Source organism: Lolium perenne, chromosome 3, assembly GCF_019359855.2.
Source record: "Lolium perenne isolate Kyuss_39 chromosome 3, Kyuss_2.0, whole genome shotgun sequence".
Classification (NCBI taxonomy): domain Eukaryota; kingdom Viridiplantae; phylum Streptophyta; class Magnoliopsida; order Poales; family Poaceae; genus Lolium; species Lolium perenne.
Window position 1 is genome coordinate 70,906,113 of NC_067246.2, and position 27,830 is coordinate 70,933,942.

Below are 27,830 nucleotides of genomic sequence, written 5' to 3' on the forward strand. Positions count from 1 at the left end.
CTTATTTGATCCTCTGATCAGCTGTCCTTTTTGTCTCCCTATTTTATTCGTGGTGGGTTCAGTTCATGTGGAGGCACTGCTTTGACCAACATTTATACTGCGGTACCCCTAAATGAATAGGAGCCATTCATTTTAGCCGATCAGGCGGCTAACGATCGCCCGTACTCCACAATCAGGACCTAGAGTACCAGGTAAACTTTGATCCGAAGCTGGCGGAGTACCTCCATTGGAGGGTCAAAAAACAATTTCTCATACTAGCTTCCTCCGGATAGGGGTATAGACATGTATCTATGTTTTTGTGAGGGTGCTTTTGCATTTTTTATCCATTTCGTCTCAAACAGCTTATCTCCTGGACGAACCCTAGCTGAGTTGTTCCCGGCGGCGTCGGGGGAAACGGAGCTGGAGCCGATCGGGGAGGGGGACGAGGCACCGCGCGGCCGTCGCGTGCATCCCCCCCGACGGATGCGCGCAGGAGGAGGCGACCTGGTAGGGAGACGAGGCGCCGCCCGGGCGTGGCATCCAGGCCCCCAGCAGATGGGAGAGGCGCCGCGCGGCCGTGGCGTCCGACCCTCGGCTCTCTGCGGCGGCGAGATTGGGCAAAGGTAGGAGCGGCGGTGGCGTCAAGGTCTTCGGCTCCCTCGATGGATTTGCGGCGACGGGTGGGCGGAGTGGTGGTTGGCTCGCATCGCCGGCGAGGCGGGGGAAAGGTAGCAGCGGCCGTGGCATCTAGGTGGTCGGCTTCCTGGACGGATGAACGTTGCAGCACCACATCGAGCTGAACCGAGATGAGTTCAGATTTTAGAATGTGAGGATCATCCCAATCCCAAATCCCTCTTATTTTTCCATTCGATTTATTGCTACCTGTCAATTTCTTAGCGATGGATTTGTAGTTGCTGTTAGGGCCAGTCTCTGTTTTGCTTTGGTGGGTGACAGTGTCGGTTTTAAAATTGACTAGCTAGCCCGCACGTAGCTGCATCATCAATCATAAATCATGCTCGTTGTCACCGGTGTTTCTTTCAGCTCCACGGATGCATCTACAATGCTGATTTTTTTTGTAGAACATAACTTAGATTCTAAGAAGAGTAAAATCGCAGTGAACTTTGTAATGTTTTGCATTAATGGACGAGTTGCAGTTATACACAGAAGACTCAGTCCATCTATAAGAGACAGTATCACCTGTGTCCTAATATTGCATGAAAGTGGAATCGAGCTCCACAGTTTTGCACTTGATGGCCTACAAACATTCAAACTTTTTGATAATTCAAATTCAGATAGATCATGAGTATTGTCCCGTAATTTTAAACCTTAATTATTACTATCCCCTTTTTTTGTTTGATAATTTAACTCAAGTTCTGTAAATTTGAAATTATAAACACTAAGGTAGGCCTTTTGTTGAGTGCATAGAGACGTTTACGGGAAAAATCAGTGCCTGGCCTTGGTGTCCTTTTTTGCCTGGTTAGGCTAGTTTTTTGAGATGGTTTTTTACTTGCTTGGTTCTTATAGACTCCTGGCCTCGTAAGGTACTAAGCTCTAATTAATAACATAATGAAGGAAAAAAGAAAAGTACTATCCAATCCAGTAGTGGAACCAAGCACCACCTATTCCAATTTAATAGTAAAGATGTTCATGTTAGGGATTTAGAATTGCTGTTATCCCAGTGGCGTTACATGAGCTACGATTTTTTACCTATAAAATAAGCTTGGAAGTTGAATTTTGTTTGTAGATTCAAAGTTGAGATCACGACCATCAAATTGGCTGTCATGACAAAAGACACACAATCTACACTTGAATGTCAGTATTAATATGCACTACTAGGAAAAGGCCTATAGGTGGAGGCAAGTGGTGCCGGCGCACCACCTTGGACGTGCGCCGGTGGAACATGTTGCCGGCGCACCAAATAAGTGACAGCTCTACTACTTAGAGTTGTTGCTACTCACACATATAGTGGACACACAGACTCAAATAGAACTGAATGACACGAGCAGTTTTTGGTGCAGCAATAGAAGCTGCGTTTTCTTCACTCACTTGGTTACTGCTTGGTGTTGAACTGATACAATGCGGGGCTATTTATACTACTAGTGAGCTACACAAACCAGCTCACGTACTACACCTCTAGTGTGAACACTTGACTAGTGAAAGCTGAGAATTTCAGCCGCACTTCTCTGATACTCTATCCTGACATTCTTCAGCTTATCACTGCAGCTTATCACCTTCCATCTTTGTCAGTCTATCTCCTGCAGCCTTGCAGGTTCTTGTTTGCTTCGTGCCCACTTGCTCTACCTAGAAGTTTCACACTAACAACAAACTACTACTAGTGGTAGATGCACGTACAGGTGCATGCCTTATTTGTGGCTAAGCAAACTTGCTACTACTACTCTACTAGCAACTGATTAAACAACAATTCTCCCCCTAATCTAGTTGCGGTAGAGGTTGATGACGCCAATTCTTTTTCGCAGATTTTGAAACTGAACGCGACCAAGTGCCTTGGTCAGAATATCTGCGAGTTGGTCTTCTATGCCGATGTACTCGACCGTGACAGTTCCATCCTCAATGCAGTCCCTGATGTAGTGGTACCGCGTGTCGATGTGCTTGCTACGGTCATGGTACACTGGATTCTTGCATAGTTGGATCGCAGACTTATTGTCCACGAGCAGATTAGCGACGAGAGGAGCAGATCCCAGCAAGTCGCCGAGCAAACGGCCGAGCCAAACACCTTGACACGCCGTCGTCGCATCTGCGATGTACTCAGATTCGCAGGACGACAATGCCACCACCCTTTGCTTCTGGCTCTGCCATGACACTGGGCAATTTCCGAAGAAGAAGAGTGTACCTGTAGTACTCTTCCTGTCATCGATATCACCAGCATGATCTGCATCGCTGTAGCCGATCAGGTGTGCACCTTCTGGCGCGGAGGAGAACGAACAGCCGGTGTCGATCGTCCCCGCAATGTAGCGGAGCAGGTGCTTCACAGCACTCAGGTGCTCCGTGGTGGGCGCTTCCATGAAGCGGCTCACCATGCCAACGGCGAAGCTGATGTCCGGCCTCGTGTGCACGAGGTAACGCAGACTGCCGACAATGCTGCGGTACAGCGTGACGTCGACCGGAGGATTCGTGCTCCTCTTCGAGAGCTTCAGCCTTGGTTCCATCGGCACATGAGCTGCGTTGCAGTCAGCCATGCCCGCCTTTTCGAGCACCTTCGCTGCGAAGGCGCTCTGCTTCAGCGTGATGTGGCCAGGAGCCTGACATACCTCGATTCCCAGGTACAGGGTGAGCAAGCCCAGGTCGCTCATCTTGAACTTGCTGCACATCTGCTGCTTGAAGCTTGAGATTGCAGTGGTGCTCCCTCCTGTGACGACGAGATCGTCGACGTAGACGCCGAGCAGGAGTCGTGAGTCACCCTCTCCACGAGTGTACACGGCATGCTCCGAAGCACTCCGCACGAAACCGAGTGACACCAGCACGGCATGTTGCTTGGTGTTCCATGCGCGCGGGGCCTGACGGAGACCGTAGAGTGCCTTGTGGAGGCGCATCACCTTGCTCGAGTTGTTGCCGTCGACGAATCCTGGCGGCTGAGTCACATACACTTCCTCCCCCAAATCACCGTTGAGGAATGCCGTCTTCACGTCCATGTGGTGGACCTCCCACTTGAATTGGGCAGCGACGGCGATCAGGAGCCTGACAGAGTCCAGTCGCGCAACGGGGGCAAAGACTTCATCGAAGTCAATCCCTAGCCGCTGGACGTATCCCTTCGCGACGAGCCTGGCCTTGTGCTTGAGGACGTGACCGTCGGCGTCACGCTTGAGCTTGAAGATCCACTTCAATCCGATGGGCTTGTGACCCGGCGGCAGATCAGCAAGTGACCATGTCTGGTTCTCCTCGATTGACTGCAGCTCATCGACCATGGCGAGCCGCCAATCTTCGTCTCCTTCGGCCTCGGCGAGCGTTGCTGGCTCGCCTGTGGGAGTGAGGAGGAGGCGCTCCGCCCGCCCTGGATTCTCCTCATCTGGGTTGATGAAGTCTCGAATGTTGCGATAGCGAGCGAGACTTGGGTCAACTCCAGCATCCAGATTCTCGATGCCTCCATCTGCTGGTGGAGAGACGAAACGCACGGGCTGGTCTGATGCCGCAGAGATGGGCCGACCCACCAATGGCGGCCCAGTCGGAGCCGATGCTACCTGTGGTGACGGCGAAGGAGAGCTTGATGCAGGTGCCGCTTCAGCTGGTTTCTCCGACGGTGCTGCCGTTGGTTGCGACATCGTCCAACTCTCCACAGCGAGAGTGGCGGCGCCGTCATTGTGCTCTCCCCAATCCCAGCTCGCGGCCTCGTCGAAGATGACGTCGCGGGAGACATGGAGGCACTTCTTCTCCGGGTCATATAGGCGATACGCCTTGCTTCCTTCCTCATACCCAAGCATCACCATCGGGCGGCTGCGGTCCTCAAGCTTCTTCAAGCCTGGTTTCGTCTCCTTCGCGTATGCCTTGCAGCCGAATACGCGAAGAAAGTGAACGCTAGGTTTTCTGCCATACCAGGCTTCAAATGGTGTCTTCCCTTCCAGGCTCCTTGTCAAGGATCTGTTTAGGACGAACACCGCTGTTGCTGCCGCTTCTCCCCAGAACTTAGCTGGGACGGATTTCGCCTTGAGCATGCTCCGGACGGCGCCAACGATCGTCTGGTTCCGCCGTTCCACTACCCCATTCTGTTGTGGAGAATAGGGGGCAGTGAGGTGACGCTGGACGCCATGCTCTGCGCACCACTCGGCGAACTCGTTCGCCGTGAACTCGCCGCCCCGATCAGTGCGGAGCACGCGCAGAGGACGCTGCGTCTCCTTCTCCGTCTCGGCCTGGAAACGCCGAATTGCCGCAGCTGCCTCATCCTTCGACCTGAGCAGGTACAGCCACATGTACCGGCTGTTGTCGTCGACGAGCAAGAGGAAGTACTTCTTCCCTCCCGGTGTTGCTGGCGAGATTGGACCGCAGAGGTCACCGTGCACGAGCTCAAGAGGCGTCGTGGCACGGTACTTGGTTGCTGCAGGAAATGGGGAGCGCCGGTGCTTCCCCGCGATGCAGGCTTCGCAAAGCTGCTCGGCATGGCTGATGGTGGGGAGACCGCGCACCACTCCCTTCCTCGACATCTTCTCGAGGCTATCGAAGCTCTGATGGACGAAGCGTGAGTGCCAGCGCCACGCGTCGTCATTGGCGTGCGCCGCCAGACACACTGGCTGCACGATTTGGAGCTGCGCCACGTAGAGTCTGTTCGTCGTCCTTGGCACCTTGGCGATCAGGACCTTGGCACGATCGCGGACCTCCATGTAGCCGTGCTCGACGTGGGTGGGGTACCCGAGCTCGTCTAGCTGCCCAATGCTGACGATGTTCGACTTGAGCCGTGGGATCCAGTACACGCTGGCCAGCTCGTGATGTCGCTCGTTGTTGATGACGAAGAGGACGGTTCCGCGGCCGCAGATGTCGACAACCGATCCATCGCCGAAGCGCACCTTGCCGGAGACAGTCCTGTCCAGCTCGGCGAAGACGCTGTCGTCGCCGGTCATGTGGTTCGACGCTCCCGTGTCGAGGTACCACGCTGCGTCAGTGTCGTGCGCCGTGCGCCTGAACACGACGCGGGCGCGCTCCTCGTTGAGATACACCTGCTCCCCCGTAGGCAGTGCAGGTGGATCAGTCGATGTCGAGGAGGCCTGCACGAGCGGTGCAGGAGATGCGGGCTCGACGACGGTGGCCATGTGCAGCTCCGGGTCTGCTTTTCCGCCATTCTCGTCCTGGATCAGGTGCGCCGCCGCAGCAGCTTCGTCGCGCTGCTTCTTGCGGCAATCGCGCTTCCAGTGCCCCTTCTTGCCACAATAGTGGCAGTTTACGCGGTCAGCGTTGCTGCTGGAGCCTTGCGATAGCGAGGACTTGGGCGGTGGCTTGCCACCCTTTTGTCCACCGCCACCGTTCCCGCCAGAGTCGCCTCCCCGCTGCTTCCTCCTTCTGTCCTCCCACTGCTTCTCTGTCAGCAGCAAGTTGCCACCGGAGGCAGTGGTGCCCTGCTCAGGGTTCAGGCGATCCTCGACGGCCTGAAGGTGTCCGACAACCTCCTCCACGGTGAGTGTGGCCGGGTTCATCATCGTCTCCATCGAGAAAGCGATCTGCACAAACTGTTTTGGGACGACAGAGAGGAATTTCCTTACTATCTTCTCATCATCGCAGGTATCCCCGAGGGAGCGCATGGTGGCGGCGAGGTTCGTGATGCGCAACCCGAACTCGTCGATGCGCTCGCCGTTCTTGAAGGCGATCGTCTCGAATTCTGTCCGCAGCCGCCGCACGCGTGAATCGCGCACACGATCGTTGCCCTGGTGCTGCACCTTGATCGCCTCCCACTCCGCCTTGGCGCTCCCCTTCCCGATCAGCATCGGATGCATCTCGGGTGGAGTGGAGCGGAGCAGTGCCGCCAAGGCCTGCTTGTCCTCTCGCCGAGAGACTGCGGTGTCCTCGATCGCGTCCCAGAGCGATGCCGCCTGCAGGTTCACCTCCATCACCATGGCCCAGTTGGTGTAGTCTCCGCGCTTGAGCATCGGGAAGACGAGGCTCGTACCGCCGCCTCCGCCGCTAGTCATCTCGTGGATCACCTCCCGCTGTACCACGACCTCGCCCCCGCCGTGTCGCACCCTGCTCCGTCCCCGACTTGGCGATCGCCGTCGCTCGTTTGCCGGAGGAGGGGTTGCAGACGCACGCCGCTGCTGGAGAGGTGGTGGTGCCGACATCTCCCAGGTTGCTCTGATACCAATTGACAGCTCTACTACTTAGAGTTGTTGCTACTCACACATATAGTGGACACACAGACTCAAATAGAACTGAATGACACGAGCAGTTTTTGGTGCAGCAATAGAAGCTGCGTTTTCTTCACTCACTTGGTTACTGCTTGGTGTTGAACTGATACAATGGGGGGCTATTTATACTACTAGTGAGCTACACAAACCAGCTCACGTACTACACCTCTAGTGTGAACACTTGACTAGTGGAAGCTGAGAATTTCAGCCGCACTTCTCTGATACTCTATCCTGACATTCTTCAGCTTATCACTGCAGCTTATCACCTTCCATCTTTGTCAGTCTATCTCCTGCAGCCTTGCAGGTTCTTGTTTGCTTCGTGCCCACTTGCTCTACCTAGAAGTTTCACACTAACAACAAACTACTACTAGTGGTAGATGCACGTACAGGTGCATGCCTTATTTGTGGCTAAGCAAACTTGCTACTACTACTCTACTAGCAACTGATTAAACAACAATAAGCGCCGCGCCGGCGATGGAGGCTTACTGCCGGCGCACAAGCAAAAAAGATGCGCCGGCGATAAATTTCAAAGAGGACCAGACCAGGCCGGAAAAATCGAGCCCCTTACTGCCGGCGCACCACCATGTTGGCGCGCCGGTGGTAAGTTTCTTATTGCCGGCGCTGGAGCATAATGGTGCACCGGCGGTAAGGGCAGCCATAATTTTCCCTCTACACCCCCCCCCCCCCGGGACCGCCTTTTCAGTTTTGAAAAAAATAAAAGAAAATGATAAAAAATTCAAAAAATAAAATCCTTTGAACTGCCCATGTATTATGTAATCTAGCTTTCATCAAAATTGGAAAACCAGAATTTTGATATATTATGCAAAATGGCGTCATCTTTCAGTAAAACGGGATTTCTGGTTGCATACGACCTCCGATGAAAAACTTTTTTATATCAAAATCGATCTACTCGAAATTTCCTATTCGAATTCAACGGCCTACGGCCGTTTGGAGAAAAAATGGATTCGTCAAATTCAAAACAGAAACAGGACTTTTTTCAGATTTAAGATTTGGGAGAAAAAAAGAAAAAAATTACCCCCGACGCACCACCCTACTTGGTGCGCCGGCAGTAACCTATGGTATATATATACTCCACACCTGCCTGTGCTCCTCACTTTCACATTTTCCTTCTCTTTTCCTCCTCCTCCTCCTCCTCCTCCTCCTCATCTACTACATCGAGCTACTGCGGCGAGCTACTCCGGCGACCTCTGCACCGACGGCCACGATGGCCACCGACGGCCACAACGTCCTCCGGCCTCCTCCAACACCTCCGGCCTCCTCCACCACCTCCGGCCTCCTCCACCACGTCCGGCCTCCTCCACCACCTCCGGCCTCCTCCACCAACTCCGGCCACCTCCATCAACTCCGGGCTCCCCCACCTACTCCGGGCTCCTCCACCTCCGGCCTACTCCTCCTCCTCCTACACCGACGCGATGACCTCGGGAGCTTCCGCCATCATCCTGCACCGGCGCAGAGACGACAACCACTGATTAGCTAGATCTAGATCTAGATCTAGATTTGATTTTTTTTTGTTTTCTTGTATAACCTACCGCCGGCGAACAAGACAGGTTCGCCGGGGATAACGCGAGTTACCACCGGCGCACCAACTGGTGCGCCGGCAATAAGCGATTATCACCGGCCTGTTTCCACCGGCGGGCTTCTAGTGCGCCGGCAATAGGCCTTTTTGGTATCCCCGGCGCACCAACTGGTGCGCCGGCAATAAGCGATTATCACCGGCCTGTTCCCACCGGCGGGCTTCTAGTGCGCCGGCAATAGGCCTTTTTGGTGCGCCGGCAATAGGCCTTTTCCTTGTAGTGATGGTTTTGTAGGGCATGGCATGAATTTCTGCCAATACTTTAATCTGTAAGAGCCAACCTGATATGTGTTCATGATTAGTGTAAGAGCCAACCTGACTTAGATGACTGTGACCTGTCAGAGCTTAAGTGTGATTGCAACGAACCGGTAGTGCGACGCATCTACTACACTGAAAACTACGGACGTATGTGCTATCTAATATGTAATGTGGCAGAAGTGATATTTCTTCTGTAACTCATATACAAAATTCTGCAGTATCTTTCTGAATTGCATTTTACTAAATTTTCTCTGGTTTGATGTGTGTAATGTGTGCAGGGTTGTAGTTTGTCAATCCGGGAGGACCTGCTCAACAAGTATGCAGAACAGATGGTTAACTACTGCACCATGGCTTCAAACAATAGTCTGGAACTCTGGATGATTCATTGGTTTCACCGGTGAACCTTGTGTGAACAAGAAGAAAGAACACCTTTTACAACTGGAGAACAAAGTGGACTATGTATGTTCAGAGTACAAAGACAAGAACATATGTCATGATAAAAGACTCGAAGACGAAAAATGCAAATCTAGGAAATGCGGTGAACTTTTCTGGTTCATGCTAATATTGTATGTAGCTAGATTACTGACTCCCACCCTCTAGGGTAAAGATTATATATCGTGTAATCCGGTCTTTCATTATATAGGTAATGTCAGATTCATCATAGTCTGAAGGTTACACACAGATATTTCATAATCGCAAACCCTTGCTTCACTCTCTGTATCCACTTCGTTGTCAACAGGCATACAGAAATTGAATTACAAATATGATCAAAACCAACAGAGCAACAAGGTCAATTGCACTCAATATTTTTGAACTAGCCGCAGTAACACACAAGCAATATTGTCTACGGAACAAAGCAATCCTTACAGGAAATAGAACATGTAACCAAACTTCAGGTCTCCGTACATACAGGAAACAGAAACTGTAACCAAACTTCATGTCTATCTCTTTTGCTCAGTTGCTTCAAAATACTTCTGCAAACGGTAACCTTCTTTGGAACAGACAAACCGTCTTTTTTTTACTTCTTTGGTCCCAGCCACATACTCTTCTAGTCCAATCTGACATCGAACCCTTTCTCTTTCACATATTTGTTGTAGTGCTCGTAACCTTGTTCTTCGCTATCAAATATTTGACTGACCATCGTAATATATTCTTCTCTCACCTCTGTTTCACCAATATCATCCATCATCCAAACCTGCCATTATCAAACCATCATACTTAGTACATGTACATGTCATGTCTGCCCAAAATATTATAAAACGCAACAACTATCCATTCACACAATTTTAATTTGGTTCAGATCTATATACATGAACCAGAGACGTCTGAACATAGTCTAACAGAACTCATAAATTAAAACATCAGGATACATCAACTGATTGGCTCCAAATCCAGTGAAAAAATCAGTAAAATTTGTAACATCAGTTTGGTTCAAAACTAGATATGATATCGGAGACAATACTTTGTGTTTCTATCTTTAGGGTATACATGAACCAGAGACGGCTGAACAACACAGTCTGACAGAACCCATAAATAAAAACATCAGGATACATCAACTGATTGGCTCCAAATCGAACGAAAATTTTAGTAGAATTTCTAACATCAGTTTGGTTCAAAACAAGGTATGATATCAGAAACTATGTGTTTCTATCTTTTCAAATTTCCCACCAGTTCTATCACACAAGCTACACGTTAAACAATTAAATTCTTGGCAAAGAATGTACTGTTGTATGCCCACTAGTACCATACTTTTACTGCACAAAGAAAGACAATAACTAACCAGGTCACATCGCCACAGCAATGAAGAATGCACAGGCGATCGGGACGAAGGTGAAGATAACGGACGGGTCAGCCGCACGTTGGAGAAGAAGGGCCCTATATTCGCAAAAAAAAAAGGAGAAGAAGAGCCCTTCGACCAGGACGCGTGAGGCGGCACCGCCAGACGGCCAACAAGGGCAGAACCGGCCGAGGAAGATGGGACTTCCAACAAGGACGTCCCAGGAAGCGGCGCGACGTAGCCAACAAGGCCCAAATGCGGCGGCGGAGCAGGTGGCGCCGCGAGGCAGCCAAAAAGGCCTAGATGCGGCGGCGGTGCAGTGGGCCCTGGGGCCGCGGAATCGACCGAGACAGCGGGGTGAGGCGAAGCAGCGACGGCGCAGAGGGGTCCGGGGCGAATCAAGCGAGGCGGCGGCGCAGTGGGCGTGGGGCGCGGTGGCTCAGTTGATCGATAACAGCCTCACAGGTGCTCCTCTATCGGAAAACATGAGGATGGTTAAAGTGCATATTGCCCTTTTGGCACTTTCAGAATGATAATATTAACACTAGTCCTTTATCACGAACGGTTAGATATGCTTGGCACTCCACCGCGTCATTCTGGAGTACCGGGTACCGTAAATTAAGTCTATAGAAATTGCCTTGTGCTTTCCCACGCCATCCTCCGCCTTTTGTTCCTCCCCACGAGCGCCGCCCAACCTTCCGGCGCCGCATTGCCGCTCGCCGCCGCGGCCGTAGTCGCAGCCCCCGGTGGCCCGTAACTCCCCGAGGCCGTCTCAATCTTCCCCAAATTACTGTATTCGGGAGAAGCGAGAGATGGCCCTGTGCATCCGAGGGCTCTGCCTGGCCGGCCGTTGGCAGCCGTGGCCATGGGCCGATGCATCGGGCGGTCGTACCAGGAGGAGCTACACGTGGGGCATCAGAGGGAGGAGCCGATGTCGCCGGGAGGAGGTAGTCAAGCGCCACCGACGCCCCACCTTATACGGCCGGGTCTTGGGGAGCCTGCGCCGCTAGGAGCAGCGGCGTGGCCGCCGGCCACCGTCGGCGTCGTGCTGGGAGCCACCTTCACCGGTTCGTCGACTAAGTGTGCGTCCGCCTTAGGCTGAAGCGGCAGAAGTCGCGCTGCCGTGAGAAACGAGCCAAGCCCGCTTCGTTCCGGTCGAGGATCACAGGGTCGACAGATCAGGTCTGCTTCTACTTGATCTTTTGTTTTTTCTGTTCCTCATCCTCTTTCTAATTCGATTCGTTTTTCAAATCGTGGTGTTACCCCATCTATATTTCGATCTGTAGTACTACGATAAGCTCTCACCATCCGTGTATGTTTTGCTTTGTATCTGAGTCTCCGTACGGACAGCTCAAACTCAATCTTTATCCTGATGATAAATATTTTCATGTATGTAGGTTAAATGCACAGGCACGCACTCAGTCTTCCTTACTGAAATATGTGCTGCATCGAGGCCATCAGTGGAGAGTCCACGAACCAATCTATATGAACTGGATTTTATCATTGTTGAAAGCGAGGTATGTCCCTCAACACACACCCTACTGCCCATTATTTTATCTACTCCTACATGGAAAAAAATCTGAAACTAAGCCCAATTTAATAATTAATTTTTCTGTACAAATACAAATTATGGCAACCAATATATTCTCTCATTTACTTTCCAAGCTCATTGCAGTTCAGATTCATGACAACCTGTATTATGTGTGCACATTATGTAATTTAATAATTATTTTTCTGTACGAATAAAAATTATGGCAACCAATATATTCTCTCATTTTCTTTCCAAGCTCATTGCAGTTCAGCTTCGTACATGACAGACTGTATTGTATATGCACATTATGCCGTTCGAGTACAAGTGACTAATTCTTCTCCCAAACAAACACAATCAAACTAGCTCATATCTGTTCCACTCTTTTAACGTCATCGGAAAAATGAATCTTCCAACATTGTTATAAAATACCAAAGTGCTTAGTTTCATATAATTATTAACCTCGGTAGTTTTCTGATGTAGATACTTCCCAGACAGATACATGTGCCTTAGGAAGCGTGAGAACAACAGAACATTGCCAGTATGTAATGTCATGGCATCCATTTCCTTGAAGAATTTTACTACTTCAATGCTGTCAAGCAATATGCGACATGATCTGTAAGTATATCTTAGTAGGCAGACTTTTAATATTTGTGATAGCATGACCTTCTTATATATTTTTCGCAATCGTGAGATTTTAGAGAACCTTTTTGTAGAAGGAAAAAACTAAAATTTAAGCAAATCCTATGTGTTTAGAGGCTAGAAAAGAGTGCTTCTCTTGACTACCATTTTCAGTTCTCTTTAATTTCTATTTGTTCAGAGATATCTGATGTACTTGGTCATATGTAGTGATAAATATATCTATATTGGAACGAGTGTTGTATTCCTAGCATGGGTTGTTAGCCTCCTTGACAGACCAGGCTAATCCTAGGATTAATTTTTCAGTGCAATTTACATGTGCCACGAACTTTGGTGCAATCCTTGTGCCTTCCAAGTTCTAAGTATAGCTATTTACTTACAGTGCGCATTTGCCTTTTGTTGAGGCTGGTGAGAAAATTGTTCTTCATACTATTATGGATGGTTCCCATATGACAAGGTAATCTATGAGAAATCTCAGTTTCCCAAATCATTGTCATATTATTTTTCAGATCAATACTGTAAGTCTGTAACAAGAAATCTCGGTTACCTAGATGGATGAATTTATATTGTTTTAGGTGAATATAGCGATGCCACTGTGTTTTACTAGGTATTTTGTAGGCACTATTGTTTGGCCCTGAAGCTATACCGAGCAGTGCCAACCACTCCTCATGATTTTATGTTTTGCTTTTCGTAGTGCTGCTAAGGTTAAAATATACCGTCTGATTTATATTGTTCACCTACGCACCTTAGGTTTTTTTCTGAAGTTCAATTCTGATGAGTAGATGGAAAAATTTATCTGGGCAGATGAGTAAATCAAATACAGTCCCAAGCTGTAAACTTCCATCTTGCTATTTTGACTACTTCTGTGACCGCCTCTTGGCTTACCGTATGTTTTAACATTTATAGCTTATATGGTTCTCCCATGTCCTTTTATTCACGTGAATGAACTATTGATATATGGTTGTTGCGTTTGATTGCCCAGTTTCCTTCATTATTTGAGGTGTGCACTGTGTCAGTCAAATGCAACAAAAGAACACAGGTTTATAGTGTGTATTCCAAGGATAGTGTTGAATGATCCATTGACAAGGTGTCCTTTTACAGTACAGCGTCGGTAATACCCAATCTGTGTTTCAGATTCTATAGTACTCGGTTCTTCTGTTCGACGAGTTCTTATTTTCCTAGGTCTAATAATATGTTTACTGGTTCGTTTTCACCGGAGGAGGCAGCTAGAAATCAAGTTTTGTCAGTAGGCTGGCGTACAAGGAGGATGTGCTACCCTATGACTATAAACAAAAGCCTATCTACAGTTTTATGTGGCGTCTCAAGGGTGGCTTCTGAGCAATGGATTAAACTAGAGGAGAATGGTAGCCCCTGTACACATACTATAAGTATTGTGTATGTTAAGTGCTGAGCAGCCTTCAAGATGATTTGCTACCCATGCTCTTTCTCCTTTCCGTTGGACCTGTATCATGTTTCTATAAACCGTAGTATAACTGGTCGCATGTATGATAAGTAGTGATGTCTGACATTTTACCGTGTTTAAGCTATGTTTCCTCTTACACTTTCATATTAGCTTCTAAGAATCAATTTCCCTATTTTTGAACTAAATGTACATCGGTGTCAGTTAGCTTCCCCTATGTATGTAATTCAATGTGTATAGTATACTAGAACTGCAACCCTTTTTTATTGCCTACTGTGTTATCTACCAAAACTGAATTGATGCAACCGAACATGTCGACACCGAATATAGAACAGACAAGGAGAATGGTAGCCCATGTACACATACTATAAGTATTGTGTACTCTTAAGTGCTGAGCAGCCTTCAAGATGATTTGCTACCCATGCTCTTTCTCCTTTCCATGGACCTGTATCATGTTTCTATAAACTGTAGTATAACTGGTCGCATGTATGATAAGTAGTGATGTCTGACCTTTTACCGTGTTTAAGCTATGTTTCCTCTTACACTTTCATATTAGCTTCTAAGAATCAATTTCCCTATTTTTTGAAGTAAATGTACATCGGTGTCAGTTTTTTTCGATAAAGGGAATATATTAATATCGAGAGATACCAATTACACCCAGCCTCTGCAACAACGCACCACCCTAATGGCACTACGGATGCACACAGCCAAAAAAATGGAAAAGAAAACTAAGAAACAAAAGTCCCGCTACAGTATCACGGACCTAACAACAGCAATACATCCACCACCATGACAACACATGAATTGCAGACTCTCCAAAAAACGACGCCTCCAAGAAGGGAACAGTGCTCCAACACCGTCGTCGCCCGATCAAAGATCTTAGGTTTTCACTCTGAAGATAGTCCCCACTCTCAAAACAATGCCTCCACCAAGGTCACTGCCAGGCACAACCAGTTAAGGCCAGGCATTGGGTTTTCACCCTGAAAGGTAGGACTCTGCGCTTCACATGTGTTGTCGCCCCCATTTTCATACCGCTGTGTGAAGCCCGTACACCAAGCAAGCCCCTCAACAGCGCAGAGACTTGAACCTCTCTTAGCTTCCCCTATGTATGTAATTAAATGTGTATAGTATACTAGAACTGCAACCTTTTTTATTGCCTGCTGTGTTATCTACCAAAACTGAATTGCTGCAACCGCACATGTCGACACATAATATAGAACAGACAACTAATTTACTCCCAAGTTGAATAGAACTAAGTACAATCGATACCACCGAAGACGACTTTGTATCATGTGCTGTCTCTATTTCGTCTGCCACTTCTATACCTTGGCACATCTGTAGTTCTTTGTTAGTTCAAATTTTAGAGTAAGCTTCAGTTAAATAAAATGGGTTTCAGCAAGTCTAAACACTCTCAATGCGCCGCAATATCAATCCCTTAAGTATCCATGTAATTCCACACATTTTTATATCCACCTACCTATTGCTGTAGAAATCCCGCACACTACCAATTAACCCTGACATCAAGTAGCTAAGTATCCATGTATAATATTATTGTACTTGATTTGGTACTGATGTGCTTAAGTTTCCTGTTTCATTGATGTTTTGAACCATCAATAACCGAGATGGGATTTCCGGTTGATTTAGGGTCACGAGAATTATGCCTCAATGTGTAGAGTATTCAAATAAATCATGACTTGAAGGTATGTCGCCTTTTCCTTTTTTGTTTTTGTTTTTGTTTTTTATTCACTAGCTTCTAAACCTACTCATTCTGGTCTTGCTTCAGTTGCTTTACATCCATTTGTCCTTTCCCCCTTTTTCTTGATCATACAAAGTTAGGCATCTACTGCGGTTTTCGCTACCTTTCATTGAGTACATGTTACACTTTGTTGGTTTTCAAGTATGTGTATTGTCATTAAAATAGGAACACCGTGTCTTCTACATATATTTTTTCATCTAACAGGTATACATGTGTCATTACAGATTTATCAAGAGAGGTATTGTGGCACTTATCCTGGAGACCAAGATACAAAATGTCAAGCAGCAAGCTTATCATTTGTGTAAGCTTCCATTTTAGGAAAAGGTATCCGCGGTATGTCTTTTGCATAGGCCAACACACAGTGCAATATGAGAAGCTCATTCGTTTTGCTATTTCTTGATAAATCATTTGTATTCCTTAAAGAATCACCGAGAAAAGTGATTATGCAAATTGGTTGTAACTGATTCTGATCAGCCATTTTCTCTATGCTACAGGCTAAATGTATACTTGGAAAAGAATTACAGAGACTGAAACAGGAGCCCTTAGAAAGGGGGAAAAGAGGTCTGGGGCATGGCTCTGCAAAGAGACATACATGGACGCCCACGAAAGCATGTAAATAAAGAGTTGACACACAAATAATATTTTTAATTAAGCCATATATTGAGTAATGTACGCACATGTTTCCAGTACTGAAACTCACTGTTGATTTTATGATATATCGAATTTGATGTTAGCGAAGATGGTTTACTTTGGTACATGATCTCATAGAACCTCTTAAGGCATTTTATAAATGTATATAGTACAGAGTTTCTATTCGTAACACAAAACTATTTCTCGCGGTCTACTATTATTACTGAGTGACTCTTTGCATTATTTATAAAACTACATGTTGGTATCATTTTATTTTTGTTTCAACAAATATGGAACTAAAACTTTATCTGCCGCGCGAGCTCCCATATATACAAGGAATAAATCATTTACATCATTACATATCAATAAACCTTTTACATCATTACATATATAGATGAACCAGATTCACACAGTAGCTTACCACATAGTGTGATCCGAGACCTTAGCAAAGTGCAAATCGCTGGTCGGAGCACGGCCCAACTTTTGGTTTTTTTCCAAATCGGCTCCAACTTCTGGTTTTTTTCCAAATCGATTGCCCAAGCGCGCTGATGCATAGAGAGAACGATTTCTCTCAGAGTCAAGGTCCTCCCCCGTGTCATAATGGATTCTACTTTTTAATACAAGAAAAATATTTCTTTGCCGCTTCTGAATTTCTCTCAAGTCAAGGTCCTCCCCCATCTGAATATTTTGAATATAAATTGATTCAGAGAAGGAATCCATATTGTATGGTCTGTTATTCTCTATTTTATTTTGTATTGCTGGTGCTATTGTACTATTCAATAGAATTTTTTACCCTTTTTTCTCGAATCTTGTGCTAAATATGATAGAGGGAATCCAGGATTAAAATTAGTGTGTTGTAGTAGTATAGAGTATATGATATTTATAAATATCAATTAAGCTACTTAGTTTTGTCTCAATTTCCCGTTTTATAGGACAGATGTGAAAGAGAAAGTTGGTGTGTCGGGACTCGGGAGGGTTCTTCAACTTGACCGCATTTTCTTTTGTTATTCTCGACTCTTGCATGCATGTCTCCTAATAAGAAAGACTAAAAGAGGGCAGCATATTCATTGATTTGAGCACACTCGGCAGTACAATCATTGATTTGATCACCGACAGCCCAAGCAGTAGAGGGAAAAATGAAGATATTTCTTCTAAGCAGAACACATGCTTGCATAAAATTCACCGGTGTGACAAATTGAGAAAAATCAGGAAACATAAATAAGTTCGCGAAATATGATATGGTAACCTCCTTTCAGTACTACTACAAGATGAAGATACACTACCGAGGATAAGTAAGATGTCAAATATTTTCAAACATTGTTTATCTCCCGTTATATATCACACTTTTAGTGACCGTTGTAATTTAGTGTGGAAGCATCATTTATTTTTCAACTACCAGCTACCTCGAGGATGCCGCGTGCCGCCGCGCCTATTATGGCTAGTATATACACAAGACTTGAAGGAGATTCTGGATGTATGATATAATCAAAAGCGATTTGACACTTTGTCATTCACATTGACAGCATATCAAAGCTTGGCGAATTACTGATTATTGTTAGTAGTAATAGCACTTGATAATTGACAACATCATATGCTAAGTTTCCCATATTACTAACGTATACAGTATCATGGAACTGATAAACGGCAGAATTCACAGCAGTATTTGTCACCTGAGGCAACTAATTGAACATCTTTAAAGCATATACACATGAAAATAAAAGACAACATCGGAAAGTAATTCTGATTCACAAATCAGATCACACCCATTGGGCAAGTTCTCACTTCTCACTTCTCAGCAGTCAGCAGTAGAGTCGGACGCGTCCCGGATGCCGCTCAGCCCGGCTTTAGGGGGGCGAGGGCGCTCCACCGGTATGCGGATCCCCGGTTCCTTGCCGATGCCCATGCCGACCTTGTACCCCATCGCAGCCAGCATCCTGGCCCCCTTGCTGTGATCCAGGTAACCTGGGGGCAACCCCGCGCCCGGATCTGTAACCTCAACATACGCCAGACGGCGGCGAGCGGCCATCCTGAGCTGCTTGTCCCTATCCTTCTCAGCGATCGACTGCCCGTGCCACATGCCAGCGGAGACGAACCGAGCGGGCTTGGTCCTGCGGCGAATAGCAGCGAGGTCGGAGAAGGCGCCGTCGATGGAGTCGTCGCGGGCCTGGCCGATCTGGTGCTGGTGGTCCACCGCCTCCATGGAAACGATGATTAGGGTTTGGGTTTAATTCGATTGGCAGGTGAAGGGATGAAACGATGGTGTGTGTGTTTTTTCAGAGTAGTATTTATATGCATGGGAAGTACAGTAGGAACTGACGTAGGACGACTCGGATCAGGAAACGTTTTCCGTCCTCCCTACTCCCTACCGTGAGGTTCTGTGATTCTGCATTGCCTCGTTGGCGATCTGCAGTGATACTGCAGGAAATCTCAAGGCCCCAAGTCAACACGAAATGCTTGCTACTCTTTTTAATAAATAAAAAGTTCGGCTGTGGCGGCCGGGTCCGGATGCCAAAGGCAGGGGCGGTGGTGGCGCGCCGATGGACTCCCCTTCGCGCGGAGGCGGGGTCTTACAGGGGTGGCAACGGTGGACGGCGGGTCTGCTGGCGGTGGCCTTCGGCTACTTCACCTAGATCGCGGGTGGTATTCAGTCACGCGCACTCATGCTTTTATTCCGACCGTTTGGTTTCGGAGGGAGCGGCGCGAAACTCTGTTCTGTGTTGACATTAAGAGACTTTTGGTCCATGAAGAAGTCAGAAACAGAGAATTTCATGAAGGCGGGATAGGAGGATTAGCTAAAGAAGGTTCAAGTCTCCGCGATGTTGAGGAACTTGCTTGGTGTTCCGAGATTCGCAGCAGTTGTATGAAAGTGGGGCGGCAACACAGGTGAAGTTCAGAGTCCTACCTTTCAGGGTGAAACCCAAGGTCTGGCCTTAACTGGTTGTGTCTGACAATGACCTTGTTGGAGACATTATTTTGAGAGCGGGGACTATCTTCAGGGTGAAAACGTAAGATCTTTGATCGGGCGACGATGGCGCTGGTGCACTGTTCCCTTCTTTTGTAGGCGTCGTTTTGGAGTGTCTATCTGTATTTCAGGTGTTGTCTAGGGAGTACATTAATGGAGTACATCGTTTCGTGCGATGACGGCGCTGGGTGCATTAATGGAGTACATCACGGGACTTTTATTTGACTTTTGTCTACTTTAACAGTTTTTTGATTCTTAATAAATCTAGACTGATTTGTCAAAAAATATATGCATTTAATTAACCCAGTTATTCTACTTACACATCACTAATCGGAGGCACGGTGACACAAGAAGTGCTCAATGTCCTGAATGGTGGCCATATACCCGAAAATTTAAGCGATCGTAACATGTCTGGCTAACCCTGTGTACCTACGCACCCGATGTCATCTTTTGATTCAAGTCATACTCATGATTAAGATTTTTTTTCCTAGTAGAACACAAAAATTTAATGGCCACCGGACACTATATGCACCCAGGACACTATATGCAAGTCCGTGTCGGTCGAGCACCACCGGACACTATATGAACCCAGGAAAAGTGCCCTTGAAAAATCAATTCGTGGTTATGTAGATAATATTGGGGATGAGGTTGTCTGGTTGTGAATCCTTGCCTGGGAACAATATTCGGTTCGCTCGGTAAAGCTTAAGGGCATGTACAATGGGGTATGTCAGCCGCCTTTTCTTACGTCTGCCACGTAGGATTTTTGCTTAGTTGGAGGAGAGAGAAGGAAGAAAGAGAAGGTTGTCCTCCCTTAGCTAAGGGATGATCTCTTATGAAATAAGAGAAGACTATTTTCTCCATTGTACGACTTGTCTTCCCTTAGCCACATAATTTCATACTAAAAAATAATTAATTCTCATTTATTATAAGGGATGATAATAGGGGATAATGCATTGTACCCCTAATATCTATTGTCTTCTCTACATGACGTGGACTACTAAGAGAAAGTATGTCTTCCCTACCATTGTACATGCAATTCTACAACTTGTACTCATCGGAGCATGTTTTGGAATTGTGTAACAGACTAACATTAAAACCCCTAGCTAAGAGCGACCACAACGATTTCGCGCACTGAAATGTCCGATCAGCTCGAATAGTTTAGATATCGTATGTTAGTGATTCTCGTCCGTAGTTAGGGCTCAAAGGCGGTCAACATTACTAGGCCACTACTCCGCAGATCTACTTGGCGGTTCTCCGGTAAATTGGGCCGAAGATACCTTTAAACATGTCAGATAGAAAACCGGGGTCTATTTACTTCTCCGTCCTCTCCCTCGACGTCCCTTCATCCTCCTCTCTCCTAGATACACTTAGGCGGCGGTGGCAGCAAAGGAGATTCGACACGGACCATGCACGATGCAGCCAAAATCTTTTTCGTGTTGAAAAGGCCCACGTTCTTGAAAGGAAAAAATGCCCGACATGGCTAGATTTTGTGTTTGGATCTCAAAACCCTCTTTCAGCTCGCTTGGGGAAAGTGCTCGGCGCCGCTGTCCTTAAAACAAGCGATGTTGAGCTCAACGTAGTTGGTTCGGGGTGGCGTTAGAGCTCCTGATGGCACATGGAATCGACGGGGATGATCTGCGCTAGGCTGTAGATGAGATGAGGCACCTGGGAAAGCTCGTGATGAGCTGGAGGGTGTGAACATGCTCGTCGTCGTGAGACAGAGAGGTTAGGGAGCGATAGAGACAAGGGAGAGAGACATATCGGGGGTGGGGAGGGTTTAGTAGCAATGGGATAGCCGGATAGAGAGGAAATTGCAGGAACCACCACTTATTATTGTGGTCGTTGCACAAAACACTTTACCTATTTTTTTTGCACGATTTCACTAACTATTGGTGTATTCTATTGCAAAGAGTTCCAAATCTGTGATTAAGCTACTTAATTGAAAATCTGATGACTCGGACCATAAAATAACTGCTATCATTATCTACCAGAGTGGTTTTTCAAAACATTTAAAATAATATGAAAATGTTCAAGTAATTGAAATAATATAACTAACTAATATGTGATAGGCAGAAACAATATTTTGTTATATCCTACAAAAATTTAGTGAACTTTTGACTTCTTAAAACAAACTTAGAAAATTACAGTAATTAAAACAATACAAAATAACAAACTGGAAAAGTTTGAAAATAATTGTACATGCAGTTTGAAAGTTGTGTCAGTGAGATTCGAACAAAATACCATGCAAATTTAGAACTTTTCAGAAACAAATTGAAAAGTTGTAGTAATTGAAACGACACGTTTTTTTGTGTGCATAATCTAGGAAAATTGATACAATTTAGAATAAAAACTAGTAGTTGGTAATCCCGGTTCGTCTGAATTTATTTTAAATAGTTTAATCCTAGATTTAGACCTTTGTGTAATATATTACACGTATACTTAGTAGTTTGTGAAAAAACAGGTAAAATAAGTATTAGAACAACAATAAGTAGTGGTTGGTGCAATTTTCTCTCGGATAGAACTTTTGTGGTTTTCTTTTGAGAAAAGAACTTTGGAAAGTTTTCGTGCTTTTTTCCGTGCTCAGCCCGGCCCACATTCATGAAAACTACCTCCGGTCTTTTTTAATTGACTCGAATTTAGTATAAAGTTATACTAAATCCGAGTCAATTAAAACAGACCGGAGGAAGTAAAAAAATACGGCTCACTGCGGGCCTCGGGGCTGGCCTGGCCCAACTTATCTGTGTTCGGCAATGCTTCGTGTCGGGATTTTTCCCGTGGCTTGGGCTGGCCCATAAAACCAGGTCCCGATGGATAGGAATAGCAATTGGCCCAGTGCATTGTACCTGAGAGGCAAAACGAATATCCGAATCTTTCACGACTTTCATCCCTTCAGCCTTCTCGCACCATCCAATCGAATTGAAACCAAAATCCTAATCGGCATCGCCATGGAGGAGGGAGACCACCACCTTAGCGGCCGCAAGCGCGCCCCGAGACCCGCGACGAGGCCATCGATGGCGCGTCCTTCGACTGCGCTGCTTCTTGCCGCAAGACCATCCCCGCTCCGTTCATCTCCGCTGGCATGTGGCACGGGCGGGGGATCGCCGAACGGGATAGGGACAAGCAGCTTATGATGGCTGATCGCCGCCGTCTGGAGTATGTGATCGTTACGGATCCGGACGCGGGGATGCCCAAAGGCTACATGAAGCACAGCCCTGGGGCGAGGATGCTGGTTGCGATGGGGTACAAGGTCGGCATGGCCGCATGGGCGTCGGCAAGGACCCGGGGATCCGCATGCCGCCAGAGCCCCTTTGCCCCCTTAGAGTCCGGCGCCGCGGCATCATCAAGGAGCCCACGCCCTCCTCTGCTACAGAGAACCTGCCATTTCCTTGATGAGCCCGTCTCTGCTGCTGAGAAGTTGCCAAATCGGTGTGATCTGATTTGTGAACTATTGTACGGAGTACTTTCAGTTTCAGTCTTTCAGATGACGTCTTTTGTTTTCGTTTCATGTGTATAATGCTTTAAAGATAATCAAATACTACCTCAAGAGACAAACTGATGTTAATTCTGCCGTTTATCTGTTCCATGTTAATACTCCCGCCGTCTATTAAAAGATGTCTTAACTTTGTTAAATTTTAGATGTATCTAGATCTATTTTAGTATCTAGATACATCCAAATTTATTCAAAATTTAGACATCATTTTATGAACGGAGAGAGTATATAACTTTGGGATTCGCTATTTCTCAGCTAGCTGAGAACTAATTTTATGCTCAGTTAAGTCTTACACCATTTAATTTGCATCGTGAGAAATAGTCACACACTATAAGTTTATACGTTAGTAATCTGGGTAACTTAGCATGTTGTGCTGTCAATTATCAATAGTATTTCCTAATAATCAGTAACTAACGAAACTTTGCTTCTTATGCAGTCAATGTGAATTGCAAAATTTAACTCTCTTTTGATTATATCATATCATCCATAATCTCCTGCAACTGTATTGTATTGAAATATTAAACGATCTCCATGTTCCAAAGCCTGCAAGATGAGCCAAACAAAGTTCCTGACACACAAACCGTACCTCGTCCATGAATCCATCGTACGCCACGTATACAGCCTTGTCGAGGGAGGAGATCCGTGGCCATGTTGAGGGAAACGAAGGTTGTGTGGTGGCAACAGACAAGAAACAGATATTGTGTGTGGGAGTTGACAGTGGTGTTGGACTTAATGCTTTATTTTAAACATAAGACTCGAAACCCCGACTTTGAATTAACAAAGCCATCAACCGGCCAGGCGTACAACGGTAGCAACAACAGATAAGAAAAAACAGCGAAATGCTGGGGTTACCAGCTTACGATACACCAAAAGGAGCAACAAAGAAGAAGAAGAGAAACAAGCTACAAAACACTAGCTAACTAGGCAGAGAGCTTGATTCCGTCGATGGAAGCGTCGTCTTCTGTTGCAAGGGCACGGCGCCGAGAACTGCCCAGAACTAACAGATCTCCCATGCTTGCAAAGCGCACCCATGACCGTCAGAGCGTGGTTATCTTCCTGTCTCGAGATACTAAAGAGGGAGGGCTTGATGGAGACGCCTCCAAGGAGGAGAGCGGCGCCCAAGGGCGTCGCCGTCACCCGTACCGGCCGAGGCCTTGCCGGGCTTTCGCCCTAGCCCAACCACCACCCCTCAAGACGCAGGCTTGACACTTATCCTACGACACATAGCTCCCACGGCGTAAGGAAGAAACCACCGGCATCGCCTGAGGCATGACGCCGGCCTAGGAAACCACCCCTGGGTATCTAGGAGGCCGCCCAAACCAGACCGAACACCGTGTATATGTAGCCACGGAGACAATGGCGGCGACAAGCACAAACAAGGTGGAGAGGGTGTGCCTAAAGCCAAAGAAGAGAACTTTGCGCCGTCGGAGAAGCGCGCAAGTTAAGCATGGCGGCGTGATCCAACTACGAAAAAGGAGGGACATTTGGTGACGCCTCCAAGAAGGGACACGGCATCGAGGACGTCGTCGTCACCCGCAGCGGCCAAGGCCTTGCACAGCTTTCGCCGATGTCCACCCCGAACCCGAGGCCGGCCACCACCATGAGACCGCAGATTGGGAAACAGAGCTGGCACCGCCGGCAACACTACACCAGTCTTGCCAGCCCAGGGGACGCAGTGACCTAGACCCGGGTCAACTACGCCAAGCTCAACGCCGACACCAGCCGCGCACCGCCAGAATTACCGGAGCAACCATAGCGTGTACAGCCCGTCCATGCCGCCTCGGAGCAGCCCCTGCCGTCCATGGCGAAGCACAGCGCCCCGCCAAGCATATGGCAAGGCAGCGACAAGAGCCGGATGCTAACACCGCCACCACCGCATCACCCGCGCGCGACCGCGGCTGGCAACCAGCAAGCATCAGCAAGCGCCACCCACCCCTGGAGCGGCGTCGCACGACTGCCCGGAGCCCCTGCCCCGGTAGCCAAGACACAGCCCCAACTGTGCCTGAGGCGGCACGGTTGGGCACCCACCCCTGGAGCGGCGTCGCACGACTGCCCGGAGCCCCTGCCCCGGCAGCCAAGACACAGCCCCAACTGTGCCTGAGGCGGCACGGACCCAACCGTGCCGCCAGCCTAACTCCACCAACGCCGGGACTAGCAGCCTCAGCCAGAAGCTTATCCCGAGCAAATCCAGGCCCGACACCCACCACCACGACGGGAGGACAGCGCCAGATCTGCAGGGGTCGGCGGCTACGGTTGATTCCGGCCAGATACGATGTCGGGCCCGTCACCACGACGGGTCGGCGCCGGAGCTGCACCGGGAGCCCGCAGCAGGCCTGGGCCACCGGAGAGTCAAAGATAATGATTTGCCGTGGTTAAACCCATCGGCCTCCTCTTGTATTTATATTACTGGGAGATTACAGGATATGATCAAAGGTTGTTAGGATTACAACGATGATTAGCTAGCCCTAGATAAACCCTACGGCTAAACCACCGTGATGTGCAAGACATAAACGGCACGGTGGATAACAACCTTCAGTTAGGATTTACATCGTTAACATTCCCCCGCAATGTCAACCTACTGAAACTAGGTTGAGATTGGAACGCATTCGCTCCAGCACCTGCCTACTGACCGGCTTCGTGAATACGTCTGCAACCTGATCTGCCGAGGCAATGAACCTCACATCAAGCGCTCCAAGTGCCACTTTCTCACGAACAAAATGGAAGTCGACTTCTATGTGTTTAGTCCTCGCATGAAACACCGGGTTAGCAGTCAAATAGGTTGCGCCAAGATTGTCACACCACAAAACTGGTGCCCGCGGCTGCGATACTCCGAGTTCGCGCAATAACGACTGTACCCAAGTAGCTTCAGCTGTACCGTTCGCCAAGGCTTTGTACTCTGCCTCCGTCGACGACCGTGAGACTGTCGGTTGCTTTCTCGCGCTCCACGAGATCAGGTTGGGTCCAAAGAAGACCACAAAACCCCCTGTCGATCGTCTGTCGTCGGGGTCCCCTGCCCAGTCGGCATCAGTGAAAACGCTTAGCAGAGTTGAGGGAGAACGCCGTAGGTACAGACCTGTAGTGGTTGTACCCTTCACAAACCGCAGTATTCTTTTAACAGCTTCCCAATGAACATCTGTTGGCTTTGACAGAAATTGGCACACTTTGTTGACGGCGAAAGAAATGTCTGGCCTGGTCAAGGTAAGATACTGCAAGGCCCCAACTGTACTGCGATATCTGAATGCATCGTCCTCACCAAGACAGGTTCCTGATTCACATGACAGCTTCTCATGAGTGTCCATAGGAGTTGAGGCAGATTTGCAATTCTCCATATGAGTGCGACACAGCAGATCTTCAGCATATTTGCGTTGAGTAAGAGTCATTCCCCCGGAATTGCGGACGGCCTCAATGCCGAGAAAGAACTGCAGCGGACCAAGGTCTTTAACCGGGAAAGTGAGAGAGAGCTGTCGAAGCAAACGATCACAGGCAACCTGAGAAGAACTTGCAATGACGATATCATCCACATAGACGAGCATATAGATAGTCAGATCACGCCGCCGAAAGATGAACAAAGAGGTGTCAGCCGTAGACGGAGCAAAGCCGAGTTGTTGCAGTCGATCAGAGAGCCGAGAATACCACGCCCGAGGCGATTGCTTGAGGCCGTAGATAGACTTGTGCAACTTACAGACATAATCAGGATGCTCAGGATCTTGAAATCCAGGGGGCTGCTGCATATAAGCGGTTTCAGTGAGAACACCGTGCAAGAATGCATTGCTGATGTCGATTTGCCGCAGATGCCAGTCACGCGAGACAGCGAGAGAGAGGACCAAACGCACTGTGGCGGCCTTCACCACTGGGCTAAAGGTGTCAAGGTAGTCGATACCGTATTGCTGCGTGAATCCACGCGCAACGAGCCGTGCCTTGTGCTTGTCCAGAGAGCCATCAGCTCGTAGCTTGGTTTTGTATATCCACTTGCAGCTGATCACGTTCGTGCCGGGTGGACGCGGAACAAGGCTCCAGGTGCGGTTCCGATGCAAAGCATCAAATTCAGCTTCCATGGCGATGCGCCATTTGTCATCAGCGAGGGCAGCCCTATAAGAGACGGGCTCAGCAAAGAAAGCGCGACGCTTAGGGTCGTAGCGCACCGTGCCATCAGTAAGAATCTTGGGAACAGCTCTGTTGGTGCGCTGGCGTGTCAGCATAGGCTGCTGAGCTGGAGGTGCCGGTGGTGAAGGAGATGCTGCCGGCGAGGGAGGCGACGCAGCAGGCGAAGCTGGAGGCGTGGCACCGTCGCGGGTCGACCGTGTAGGAGATGGTGACCCCGGCCCATCATGGGATGCCGGCCCAGCATGGGAGCGGGCATCGTGATCGACGTGATCACATGGAGGATCGTCGTGAGCCGGCGAAGAGGGCTCGGTGGCGGACGCCGGCGCCGATCGGGGAGTTCCTGAAACAGGCAACGAGCAGCTCGGGGCTGGATTAGTAGATTGCAACAGAGATAGGTCATAATTACGCATATAGTCATCTTGCAACACTGGCTCGGAGGATGGAAAAAGGGAGGATGGTACATCTGGTTTAGGAGAGAGGCCAGCGGCAAAAGGAAAGATTTGCTCATCAAATACCACATCGCGAGATATATAAATGCGTCCCGTGGACCTGTCAAGGCACTTGTATCCTTTGTGTTTGGTACTATATCCAAGAAAAGTACATTGTCTAGAGCGGAAGGAGAGTTTATGGTTGTTATAAGGGCGCAAATTTGGCCAGCATGCGCACCCAAACGTGCGCAGGAAAGTGTAGTCGGGTTGCTCATTGAGGAGGCGGGTGATAGGTGCAGAGTGTTGAAGAGTTTTGGTGGGCATTCGGTTAATGAGGTAACATGCAGTGAGAAAGGCTTCGTCCCAATAACGAACTGGGAGAGAAGAATGGGCAAGAAGGGCAATGCCCGTCTCGACAAGATG

General features: G+C 48.0%; 3 long non-coding RNA genes across 6 annotated transcripts; 2 read left to right on the plus strand and 1 right to left on the minus strand.

Annotated features, from left to right (window-relative positions):
- The first annotated feature begins 312 nt into the window (after window positions 1-312).
- On the plus strand, window positions 313-9,336 carry LOC127341546 (uncharacterized). The gene is made up of 2 exons (XR_007875615.1): window positions 313-805; window positions 8,952-9,336. It is a non-coding gene; the product is annotated as an uncharacterized lncRNA (long non-coding RNA).
- A 99-nt stretch (window positions 9,337-9,435) lies between these two features.
- Window positions 9,436-10,973, minus strand: LOC127341545 (uncharacterized). The gene is made up of 2 exons (XR_007875614.2): window positions 10,454-10,973; window positions 9,436-9,868 (listed from the first exon to the last, which is right to left on the minus strand). It is a non-coding gene; the product is annotated as an uncharacterized lncRNA (long non-coding RNA).
- A 141-nt stretch (window positions 10,974-11,114) lies between these two features.
- LOC127341543 (uncharacterized) lies at window positions 11,115-16,531 on the plus strand. Of its 4 annotated transcripts, none has more exons than XR_007875612.2 (7): window positions 11,115-11,632; window positions 11,848-11,967; window positions 12,462-12,596; window positions 12,924-13,728; window positions 13,837-15,737; window positions 16,018-16,117; window positions 16,288-16,531. It is a non-coding gene; the product is annotated as an uncharacterized lncRNA (long non-coding RNA). The 4 variants fall into 4 exon arrangements; XR_007875611.2 differs by having other exon boundaries at window positions 12,924-13,074; window positions 13,600-15,737; XR_007875609.2 differs by having other exon boundaries at window positions 12,924-15,737.
- Window positions 16,532-27,830: the final 11,299 nt, after the last annotated feature.